This window comes from Corvus hawaiiensis, chromosome W (genome assembly GCF_020740725.1).
Source record: "Corvus hawaiiensis isolate bCorHaw1 chromosome W, bCorHaw1.pri.cur, whole genome shotgun sequence".
In the NCBI taxonomy this organism is placed as follows: domain Eukaryota; kingdom Metazoa; phylum Chordata; class Aves; order Passeriformes; family Corvidae; genus Corvus; species Corvus hawaiiensis.
The window spans coordinates 5,980,226-5,993,322 of NC_063254.1; positions in this window are offsets into that span (position 1 = coordinate 5,980,226).

Here is a 13,097-nt window from a genome sequence, read left to right on the forward strand (position 1 = left end):
TCGTGGGAAGGGACTCATATGCAAGCAGAGAACCAACCCGGGAGGCTGATTCATTGTGATAATGCTTTCATAGCATGGACAAGAGAGACTCCTCTTCCTAAATGGACTGAACAAGGTTATTATGGAAGTGGTAAACAGACTGAACATCTTAAGGGTTGTCTTTTTACATTGTCAGTGGGAGAAGGGAGGAGGGTGGGGGGAGGAGAAGAGTTCTGCAGGTGTGGTATAATTTTTTTTCATTCTTTTAGGTCTCTTAATAAACTTTATATTCTTTCAAGTTTGGTGCCTGCTTTGTGTTTCTCCTAATTCTTATCTCACAGAAGGTAAACAGTAATGAGTATTTTGGACCAAACCACTACAGAAGTACTGCATGTAGCAGGATGTGAAGTATGAACAAGTTCTTGGAACACATTGGCCAAATTTTGGATTCAGACAGCAAGAAGGAAATCAGGGTGAAGTACATCTGAGATTGAAATAATGGGTATAGAGTTATTTGAGAATTTGAAGGTGAAAGGCAATATTGGTGATTGTGTGTCTTGGGGTGACTGTATGATGTGTATCCCATATCGCTGCCCTATGCCCAGAAATTAATTTTTGGGCCTTTCTATGCCTTTAAACTGAGCCTGAGAGGGGGAAGGAAAAACTGAGCAAAACTTTTTCAAAGCAGTTTGCAGCTTGTTCAAGGTCACACAGAGATAGAGACTTTTTTTTTTTTCAGCTGCGGCAGGAGAGCAGGAAGGAAGGGAAGTACCCGGCTTGCTTTTCTTTCCAGCCAGCTTTCAGCAGTTATTTTTTCCTCAGCTCTTTTTTTTCCTTCAGAGAGTTGAACTTTTGTTTTCCTGAGACTTCGTTTTTTTCCCTTTTCTCTCTGCTGGACGGTTTCAACATCAGAATACATTGGGAGGACTTTCCACCGAGGCCTTGGCCCTGGAGGTGGGCCCACCACCCCGTCCCAGCTCCAAGGAGGGGGAGAGAGAGATCTACGGAAGGACTCTGAAATTTTCCCAGGTTTGTCTCAGCAGGGTGCGGGGTTTTATTATTTAGCATTATTATCCTTTTCCTGTGTGTTTGTTAAATAAATAGTTTTTATCTCTTTCACTTTCCTTCAAGGAAAATTTATTTTTCCCGAGCCTGGTGGGGGAGGGGTGGTTGTGCCTTCTCTCAGAGAATATATTTCTAAATTTGACCAAACCGGCACATTGTGGTAATTGAAATTTAGAATTCATGATTTCTTGGAAGAGAATAAAATTACCATTAGCAAATAAAATCCCATAGAAAAGGATTCTAATGGAAAAAAAGAGGTCAAGAATTCCAGCAGATACTTAGAAAATCTTAAGGGCATAAATGAGAAATATTTCAAAGTGAAGAAGGTTGGAATAATAAAATGCAAAATGCAGGGTGGAGAATGACAAATTGTAAAGAAAGATCAGGGAGTACTAGTAGCTATCCTGAATATCAGTCAGCACTGTTGTTAACAAAAATTTGGTAAAAGAAAAAAACTCCTTAACACCAATGTAGCATTAAGAAGCAGGCATTCTTTATTCGGCCGGATGCATGGGGGTGATAGCTCCTCCCAAAGCTGTGCATACTGGGTACAGGAAAGTTTCTGTTTATATGCTGTATTATATGTATTCATTGATTGTCCTGGACGAAACATGCATATGATAATCATTTCCCGGAAATCATTAACGTATTTCCCCTCCCCTTTTACGCATGCATTCTTCTGTCCTGGGGAGTCTCTCTAGTGGTCCCTGATGGTCGTAGACCCCAGTGTTCCAGGCGACCTGGCTGAGTTGGCAGGACACTGAGGCTGGTGAACTTCCAGTTCTCCTTCTTACATGATGGGCATTGTGCAGTTTCCATAGGTCAGTAGTTTTGGAGAACAAGCACTGTGTTAGCTCACCAGGTGTAGGCCATTTATCATCTGGTAACATTCCTCCCCTTTGAGGCTTGTGAAGCTTGTCTTCTTTGCAAGCTGTCATAAGCCTCACTCTGCCTTTTTACTAACATCATATAAGTTCCTTGTGTTGCATTAGCAATCATGGTTTTTATGCAGCTAAAAGCAAGCATAATAATCACAATTATTACTATGATCACAATTATACTTTGCAAAAGTGAGGCCAACCAACCAGTTAGAGAAAATTCAAATCCTTTAAATATTTTGTTTAATTAGTTACTTTCTAATCCTGCCCTTAATTCTCTGCTGGATGCAGCAACCGATTTTATCCTTTCTATTTGATCATCCAATTTAGCAGTTACATTTGGAACGTGGACAAACAAGTATTGTTTAAATTCAAGTATCCACATGTAGTGGTACGGAGCAGCAAGGAGTCCCCAGGCAGGTGCAAAGGAGGAACTTTATTGACAAAAAACCCAGCTGTGGATACAAAAATGCTGCTAGCAAGGATTTTCTTGCTATTTTCTAAGTCCATCAGAGACTTTTCTCTCTCACAGAAGAGGTAGCAGAGAATGTAAACAACCAAGCCACCTGCAACCTTGAGAAGTCTTGTTTATAGTATAGTAGAAAAATATTTTGACAATGGATGTTTTAGGATTTTAGCCAATCACCCCAAGGGGTGGCTGATCCTTTGTCCAATTAGACTATGAAGAAAAAAGTCTATAAAAGAGTTTGTAAAATAAATAAATCAATCTTGCTGCACAATTCCTGCCTGCTGGATCTTCTCCTCCCTATGGCTGCGGGACACGGTAATATAACTTAGGGCATTTTTTTTAATACCCAGCCTTTTTATGCCGTTAGTCAGTTGTCAGTTTTAAGGCACAACAAACCCAATTTAACCAACCACCATACACCATGGTGCGGGCACGAGGCATTCACACAGCATGCCTCACTTCCTCTATTCTAGCTGAGTCATTCTCCCACAGTCCATTTCTACTTAGGCTAAGTAGCAGTCTGGAGCCATGATTTTACCAGGCCTTCCCTTTACAAAGCTTTACCTATCGGTCACACTTCCCCCTTCTTTGTTTTTTAAGTGTTGCACAGCTAAAACTGTGTCGGTATGGCCATTATCTTATTAAGACTGTTACTGATCATTTGTTGCACACAAGATAAAATACATGGGATACATCTCACAATCATTCATTAAGAACACACCAAAGATAACTATGCCATACATTGCTAAGTGCTTAAACCATGCCCCAAAGCCGAAGCTGAGGCTGTCAAGCCATGAAGACACCCCCCACCAATCACCCTCATTATGTTGCTGTAACTGTTTAATGAGCTGCTTCAGATTACTGATACTCTTACGAATAGACTCTGAATGATCACTTAAGTTCATGCAGCACATGCCGTCAAAATCTTCGCATCCATGGCCTTGAGCCAACAGCAAGAAGTCAATGGCTGCCCTGTTTTGCAGTGTTGCATGTCGCACCGATTTAATGTCCATTTGAATTACCAAAATATGGGTAGGGATCTAATATCGATACCCAAATGAGATGGACAAAGACTCTAACAGTTTAGAGTTAGAAAATGTATGTTTATTCCAGCACCGGGCAGCTGCACGGGATAATTCCCTGATACGCAGTTGTCATGGGTTAGCTAGCATAGTCTCGGAAGTGATGTTCTCGCAAAGGAGTGCTTACAGCTTCCCCCCATGACCTGACATAACCTATCAGCTGGCCAGTTTGAATATGGACAATTCTTTAAGCCACTTAAAGTTGTGACCACCTCTGTAATGCACACTTAAGAATAGACAAACTCCCCCCCAAGCTCTCTCTCGTTTCCGGTGCTGAGACAGGTGGCTGCAGGCCCCGTGTGGGGGCCAGCAGGCCTGGCTCAGGCCCTGCTCGGGCCGGGCCGGGCCGGGCCATGGCCATCCTGGAGCCGATGGGCCCTGCTCCACCTGCCTTGCTGTGGGCAGCCGGAGCGGCTTGGCTCTCCCCTCTCTCCACTTCGATAAGCCACAGTACAGCTGCAAAGCCTAGGTGAGATTAACCCTTTTAGTGCTGTGAAGAGCTGAAAACCTGAGGGAAGAGAAAGAGGAGATGCTTAAAGCTGAAATTCTGTTGTGAAGCTATGATATATCAGAGTATCCCGTTGTAATTTCATGAAGATATTGGGGGTGGAGCGTTCAACTTGTACTTGTGAGCAAAAGCACCTGCCCTGAGATAGGCAGATGCTGAAGCAGCTGTAATTTCATGAGAAGTTTGAACAGGGAGAGATGGAAGCGATAAGGACTTTTGCTCCAAATGGGAAAGGAGAAAACCTCAGTTCCTAGAGATGCTCCCAGAGATAGTCCTAAAGATGAAGATGAGGAAGACCCTTTGCTCCCAGGGAAGGAGAAGGGCCTCTGTTCTTAGAGATGAAATGCTCCCAGAGATGGGTGAAGAGAACTTTTATTTCTGAACGGCTCAACCTTAAAATTGTACCCCAAAAACCTTCAAGAGTGGACCCTCAAAAGCAGTTGTGAGGAAAGCTGCAGGTCGGGGGAAGGGACTCACATATGGGCAGAGAGACTCCTCTTCCTAAATGGACTGAACAAAGTTATTTGGAAGTGGGCGGCTGTCTTGTTGTGATAATGTTTTCATAGCACAAGCAAGAAGAGACTTTCTAAATGGACTGAACAAGGCTATTATGGAAGTGATAAACAGACTGAACATCTTAAGGGTTGTCTTTTTACATTGTCAGTGGGAGAAGGGAGGAGGGTGGGGGGGAGGAGAAGAGTTCTGAAGGTGTGGTATAATTTTTTTCCCCTTCTTTTAGGTCTGTTAATAAACTTCTTTATATTCTTTCAAAGTTGGTGCCTGCTTTGTGTTTCTCCTAATTCTTATCTCACAGAAGATAAACAGTAATGAGTATTTTGGACCAAACCACTACACTAAATTGGTGTTTCTGCCCAGTTACAGAACCAAACCCGCTACAGCAGTGCAAAGGTGCAAACTAATACAGAATCTATTTATCCACAAAAGTTATGAATATCCAAAATACAAATGCATATGTATAACATTAACACCTCCCATTCTCCGATTTGTGTGGAAATTAGCTTAAACGTCATTAAGCATGCGTGGTATGCTCCCTAAATTCGGTCGGTGGTCTCGAAGATAAAGTAAAAGTAGTCTTCCTCGATTTGACCTTTCTGCCCTCCTGGGTTTTGACAATACAAATTACTTTTGGTGACCTTCCAGTTCCTCTTTGCATGACTTTGAATAGATTCTCAGATGGGGAGGAAATTGATAATTGTTTACTGTTCCCTAGATCTACTTATCAATGTTTCTGTTTCTCATTCTAAGCACAGCTAAACAAACATAGAAGTGACAGGTAATCAGTTATTTAGTAATCAATTACTTGCATCTTGAAAACTCATTTCAGGTCCAGGTCTTCTTAACTAACTATTAACTTTTAATTGATTAAGCTCACTTCTATTTTAACTAAATTCAGCACAGCTAACCTTCTAACTAAATCTTTATGTTTCTTTTAAAATTCTGTGTTTCAATTAGCATAGCTGAAAGAGTAGCACTAGTGGCGTTAGCTTCCTTTGCAAGCCAGCAGCCAAGCTTGTTTAAGGAAGCCAAGGCGTGAGAAGCACCAATTGCTGGTACTAAACTGGCAGAGATAAGCTCTGCAGTGTTCCAGAAAGTTACCATCGGATCGCACTTCTCGTTAAGAACCTGCGTGCTGCGCCTAACGCGACGCTGTGCTGCAACAATTAGAGCAGCCAATTTGGATGAAACAAGGTTAGTTGGCCAATGGTGCAAGGCCCGCCAACAGCTTTGCCTGGTATACCTTTCCAGACGCGCTCCCCGCATATTAAAAACAAGTCCGAGGAGAGAGCAATAGCGCTGATGCCAGATGTCAGTTGACTTTCCAAGGTACGATTACACCACAAGGAAGCATTGCTGAAAATACCTTTAGGAGACACATCAAAGTTAACACTGTTTATATAAATACCAAACGTACCATCAGTGTGAAAGCATAGTGAAGCGCGTAAAGTCCCTAGCGTGTCCAGTTCTTGTGGCTGCGAGGGCAAAGCTGGAAAGTCATGCATCCTTCTCAAATCTTTATATCATGTCTCATCCTGTCCTGCGGTCTTCCACCAGGGGTCCTGGTACCACCACATAGGCTGCAATATACCTGGGAGCGTGCAGTTTTGCTGCACGCTTTCATTATACAGCTTACCAAAGCGTTTCCTGTCAATGGGTACCCCTACCAGGCATGTTCAAAAAGGATCACTAGGAGTTGTCATAGAGATGCACATAGCATCAGTGTGCATAGCATTGGCAAGGGTGATCCATATGTTTGTGCTGTCCAGTGTAGGGGGTGTGACACTCACAGTGCCTTCGCCGATCAGGATGATGCAACAAATGGTCGCACACACCGCAAAGGAACCCATTTCACATGGTGACCTGTGGAGACACAAGCATAACCCCTTCCCCACGTTAACAAGTCTAAAGGTCCTGCCCACTGACCTCTTGCTGGGTTCTTTACCATCACCGGAGGCCTGGGAATAGCCTTTGTATCAAAAGAATATTGCCTTTCGCATGCCGTTTGGCCAGCTTCATCTCGATTCAGGAAATTGAGAACATACAGGGCTTTTGCTAACCTATCATGTGGGCACTCCAACTCCCCCTTCTTTTGTTTCTGAAGCAGTTTTCAGTGTTCTGTGGGCACGTTCAACAATCGCCTGACCAGTGGGAGAGTGAGGGATACCCGTGCTGTGGGAGACACCCCATTGCTGTAAGAACTGGTGAGTCCACTCAGAAGCATAAGCAGGGCCATTGTCAGTCTTTATAGTGTCTGGGAGGCCCAAAGTTGCAAAGCATGTGAGCCAGTGTCAAGTAACATCACGAGTCTTTTCTCCTGTGTGGGCAGTTGCCATCAAAAAACGTGAAAAAGTGTCAACAGTTACATGAACACACTTTAAACGACCAAATTCTGGAACATGAGTAACATCAGTTTGCCAGACAGAATTGGCAGTCAGGCCTCGAGGATTGACACCTTCTGCTAAAGGAGCAGGAGCAATTCCATGGCAAGAAGGACAGGAAAGCAGAATGTCTCGAACTTGCCAGGCAGTCAATTGGAATTGCTTTCGTAAAGAGCGTGCATTCTGATGAAAGAAGCCATGAGACAGCTTAGCCTGAGCAAACTTATTAGGCACAATATTTGGCATGACAGTAAGATTAGCTCAAGTATTACCTTCCACGATAGGTCCAGGTAAATCTGTATGAGAAGTGTTGAGGTTTTAGTTTAGTCCTAGTTTTTTTCCTGTTAAAGGAATTTTTTCCCATATGCATGTTGCTAGGGGACAAATGGCTGTACTTAAGAGAAGACAAAAGACCTGGCTACTCTTTTGTTTTCACCTGGGTGTGGGGTCAGTTCGCTCTCGGCGTTCTCGGGGAGAGGAGCCTGGTTCTTTTTGGCTGTTTTTCTTTCTGCGGAGAAAGATCCCAGGACCCCCGGCCCACCTTCCCTGTCCCGCTGGAGGCTGGGCTGTGGCTGCTCTGCCCCGCCGCTGATTGGAGCCTTCGCTGCGTTGTAGCCGTGCTCGCCCTGCCTGCCTGGACCTCCGGGGGGTTCCCTGCTTGGATACATCGCGTTTGCCACCCGGGATCTGTGCTCATCCCTGCCGCTTCAGCTTGCCGCTCCAGCCTGCCATTCCAGCCTGCCATTCCAGCCTGCTGTTCCCGAGGCTCCAGCCGGACACCGGGGCCAGCCGTCTGGGGTTTGTGAAGCCTTTGTTCCATCCTTCCCCGGGACCCCAGGCCACCAGTGCCGCGTGCTCCCCGAGCTCGCTCCGGAGCGCCCCCTGCAGCCGCGGGGGAACCATCGCACCTGCCCTGCTCACCGGGAGCCTCCAGCGCCCCTGCCGGCTGCGAGCGGAACTGCACCCAAGGGGAAAGGGCCTGACAGCTGAGAAGGCTGGGACTGGGTTTGTGATTGTTTGCTGTTACTGCCATAGTTATTGTTGTTTTGTTTGACTGGTTATATATATAATAGTAAAGAACTGTTATTCCTATTTTCCCACATCCTTGCCTAAAAGCCCTTGATTTCAAAATTATAATAACTCGGAGGGAAAGGGGTTACATCTGCCATTCCAAGGGAGGCTTCAGCCTTCCTTAGCAGACACCTGTCTTTCAAACCTAGACAGAAGGGGCATGAAGCACATAAAAGTCATGCTGCCGGTTGTTAATCAAAAGCCACAGTGTACGCAGCTCTGGAAATAAAATTGGGTTATCAACATAGCACAAGTATGAAGATTCCAAACGAACATTTACATTAGCAGCATATGCAGAATCAGTTACAATGCTGAGCAGTTCCTGTGAAAACAACTGAAAAGCATAACAGATAGCAGCTAACTCTAGGATTTGCACTGAAGCATTGTGCACTGTCAGAACCCTTTTATGCCATTGGGCAGAGTCACCCTCACGCCATACTACTGCTGGTTCTGCTGGATGCACCCATAAAAACTGTCATTCCATCGACGGGAGTCATGCTGCAGCACTGTTTTGTATATAAGGGGAGGCTACCCACCTCCGTCCACGGGCGATGTGAAGAGTAGTGGATAGACAATTGTCTCGAAAAGTCTGCAAGTGCAATCTGAAAGTTAGTGTCTGTCTTGGGGTGATGTTATGATGTGTATCCCATATCGCTGCCCTATGCCCAGAAATTAATTCTTGTGCCTTTCTATGCCTCTAAACTGAGCCTGAGAGGGGGAAGGAAAAACTGAGCAAAACTTTTTCAAAGCAGTTTGCAGCTTGTTCAAGGTCACACACAGATAGCGACTTTATTTTTCGCAGCTGCAGCAGGGGAGCGAGGAAGCACCCGGCTTGCTGCTCCAGGGTCAGTTTCTGGCCAGTTGTTCAGTTTCTTTTTTTCTCCGAAGAGAGACTGAGAGTTGAACTTTTTTCCTTCCTTGGAATTTTGAATTTTCTCCCTTTTCTACTGGACTGCTTCAATATCAGAGCACATAGGGAGGACTTTCCACCAGGCACAGAGGGCCTGGCCCTAGGCCAAGTCCCAGCTCCAAGGAGACCAAAGGGAGGACTCTAACACTTTCCCAGGTTTTTTTCTCCACAGCAAGCGATTTTATTATTTAGCATTATTTTCCTTTTCCCATGTGTTAAATAAATAGTTTTTATCTCTTTCACTTTCCTTTGAGGAAAATTTATTTTTTCCCGAATCTGGTGGGGGAGGTGTGGTGGTGACCTGCCTTCTCTCAGAGGATATATTTCTAAATTTGGTCAAACCGGCACAGTGTCCTCTGACAACAACCATGACAAGTTTTCTTTGTTCGCAGGTACATAGATTACATGTGGATCATGGCCATTGAGCATCTGCAGCCACTTGCAGCCTTTCATGATTAGCTGCGGAAACATGTCACAGATAGTCCATACAGTCTTTGTTGCCGTGTGAGGTAAAAATAGCCACTCCAATACATGCAAGTGATCATTGTCATCAGGAAGCCACTGAAATGACAGCAAAGGGTTGAAACTTCCTAGCCACTATAGCAAGAGAAACAGGTTCATCAGGGTCCCATCTCCAGCCCTGAGGACTTTCCAGAGCCTGAGCACAACGATCTAGGGCTTTCTTAGCCTCAGGAGTCAGCTATCGGGGAGAATTGAGATTAGGATCACCCCTGAGTAAAGCAAACGGGGTGCAAAAGCTCTGTGGATAAACCTAGAATGGGAGATAACCAGTTCAAGGAACCTAACAATTTCTGCAAATCATTCAAGGTCAGGTTATCCTTAACAGAAAGCTTTACAGGCTGAGGGCAGATAGTTTGCTGAGTAATTTTCCATCCCAGGTAATGCCAGGGGGCCTGCTGCTGCACTTTCTCAGGTGCAACGACCAAGCCAGCTGCTCACACTGCCTGAATGACGGCCACCTGTATGGAACACAAAACAGAATGATCTTTAGCTGCAAGTAAAATATCATCCATGTAGTGGTACACAGTCGCTTCAGGAAATTGGTGGCAGACAGGTTGCAGAGTAAGGTCCACCACTCTGGCATATAGTTGGGCTGTTGCACATGCCTTGTGGCAAAACTGTCCAGTGATACCTTTTCATTGGCTCTGCATGGTTCAGGGTGGGCACTGAAAAAGCAAAACAAGGTGCATCATCAGGGTGCAAGGGAATGGTAAAAAAGCAGTCTTTCAAGTCTATGACAACGAGGGGCCAATCGAGAGGTATCATCGCAGGAGAGGGAAGTCCAGGTTGCAAGGCACCCATCGGCTCAATGACCACATTTACTGCATGCAAGTCATGCAACAGTCACCATTTACCACTTTTCTTAGGAATGCAGAATACAGGAGTGTTCCAAAGGCTAGAGGATGGCTGTATGTGTCCGAGAGACAGCTGTTCATCTACAAGCTCCTGTAGGTTCTGTAGCCGTTCCTGCAAGACAAACGGTAGTCCGAGAACCATACAAGATACTGGGTCATCGTCAGGACCATCCTCATCATATTTTTCCAGTCAGCAGGAGTGAGAATATAGGGAGAACTTAATGTCTGTAGATATGTAATGAGTTGCTCAGAAGTTGCACCAGCATCTTGTGCCAGTCTGCGCAACTCCTTCAGGACAGAGTACTCTACATCTTTATAGGCTGGAGGCCTGGCCTGCTTGTAGACAACTGGGTATGCAGTTAGATATGGGGGGACCCTGTCCCGATCCTGTGTAGGGTACAGTTGCTGTACCGCCTGGGCATTACAAGATGCCATGTCTGAATAGCTATTCAAAGTAACGGTCTCTGGAGGGGCAGCGGAGCTGGTCAGCAGCTCCTGGGGTTGCCTAGGTGGGGGGGAAGCTTGGCCTGGGGGCTCGCATGGGGGCGGGCTACCTGAAGCATTCCAGAGGCCCTGCGAGGGTGGGGGACTAGTTGGAGAGGCCTTGATGTTCACCGCAGCTGTAGGGATGTCCGCATCCAAGGCCGGGAGGCCACATTCAGCCGCAGCGGCTGGCAGAAGTGAAGCAGCGGGGGGGGGGCTGGTAACGCAGCCGTGGAGCCGGGGGGGGGGGGGCGTGTGCTGAGAGGGCAGGCAGCAAAAGAGGAGGTACTGTGGGAGAAGTCGGCAGCGCAAATGCGGTGGGAGTGGTGGGCAGCACAGAGGCCTTAGGAGAGGTGGGCAGCATGGAGGCAGGGCCAGGAGGACCAGGCAGCACAGAGGCCGTGGGAGGAGTAGGCAGCACAGAGGCGGGGTTGGGCGGGGTGGTGGTGGGGAGGGCGGGCTGTGAGGGAGCTCTAGGATCTGGGGGAGACTGGAATGCGGGGCAGCTGATATGCAGGAATGCGTCTCCCTAGGAGACAGCTGCCAAAGAGCACAGCTGTGCGGGGGGGCAGGGGAAGCAGGTTCCCAGGGGAGCGGGGCAGCCAAACCTGCATTAGATTCTGTGAGAGCTGCTATTATAATTCCCCAAGTCGCGAGATGCCTGGACGCACAGACATCACCCCCACTTGCGAGGTAGAAAAGTTTTTGCCCAACCATTTGCCAAGCATCTAGGTGATAAATTCTGGCTGGCGAGAGATCTTTGATATGCGTAGAAATCCAATCTAGGAAAAAAAGTAATTTAGCATTGGAAATGTCTCTGTTCTGCCTTTGTAAAAGCTGCCACACCATCTCTAGGGTCTGTTTCTGCTCAAAGGACAGCGTAGTACCCATTATTAACCACAGCTCACCTTAAAGTGTTGAATGCGTGCACTGAAGTGATACAGGGCGCTTAGACTTTTAAGAATTAGCTATTGATCATGGTATTGCTAGTATTGCTGAACTTTGTAGCTGCTTGCTAAACAATGCATATTGCTTGCTTAACATTTACTGTGCTTGCCAAGCAAAAGGGAGGTGCAGACCATTGATAAGAGGAAGAAACTGTGACCGAAGACCCTTCTCAGACCCTGAAACCAGCCCAAACCAGCTCCGAGGTTTGGACTTGGGCCAGGAACTCAGAGAGCATGCACAAGAAGGCGAGGTAAAAAGTTCAACCCAAGGAAGACTACTTACTTCATCTGAGGAAGACCTTTACTTCATCCCAGAGACCCCGGCCCACGACCACCAGGCGGCACTGTGCAAGCGCACAATGTTAATGACTTTAGAGCTAATTATAATATGAAGCCAGGACAGGTAATGAATATGTATAGGCGTATTGTGTAATTTGATGCATATGTAATTTGTAACTGGATAAATACTAAGCCAAGAGCCGCTGAAGATGTGCATGTCTTTGGAGGAGAGATTCCCCCATGTGCCTCAGCTGATTAAAACATACCTACTTTACAACTTTTGAGTTGGGGAGTCTTTTCCGCTTATCATTTTGGTGAGCCAGGCAGGAGCTTGTCTGCCCAGCTTCAGGATCGGCTGAGGGGGCGGATGTCCTAGCCGCGGCCCAGGAGATTTTCCTGGTGGAACTCCACTTCTCGGCTTGCTCACTGCAGGGGCAGACAACAACCTGCTGGGACTGTGGACAAATGGTATGCTTATGTTTCCTATTGGGTGGTGTCTGTAAATCATACACAAGGCTAGGGGGGCTGATAAATCACCGGAGACGTCTGGTGCACAGCACAGTCCCTGTTGTAGAGCCTAGATTGGGAGCCGGTGGTTTGAGGGGACCTATTATCGGTCCCAAATGTGTCCCTGGGTGGGTAAACCGGGGGACGGTGTGTGTGGGGCCCCGAGGTACAAATGGTATTGACATTTATTGCTACTATTTTATTGTTGCTGCTATTTTGTGTGTGCTTGTGTATGACTGAATTTTGTGTGTGACTGATTAGTTTTAAGCCCTGTGAGAAATGAAGCGAATGATGGAATGTATGAGTAATAAACAATGAGTGCTTGGCTGTGGCTAAGTGTGACTATTTTTGGTTTATTAGTGTGTGTTGGGGTTTGTTGGTCGCTTTATTTTTATTGTAGGGGTGAAAAATTGCCATGTGTTTTGTGTGTTGTTTAAAAGTGTAAAGTTATTAAGTTTTAAGAGGTAAAAACAACAGCGGCTAAGTGGGGAGGGAGATCATTGCCCCCCTCTGTCCCCCAATAATTATATAATAGAAGCATAGCCCCTGACTCCTTTTGTTTTTTTGTCCTACCTGCATGCGTGATAGAAGGGATTTCTTGCTTTGTGTGTGAGCATAAGGAGACTTTAGCCCCACACCAGCTGTG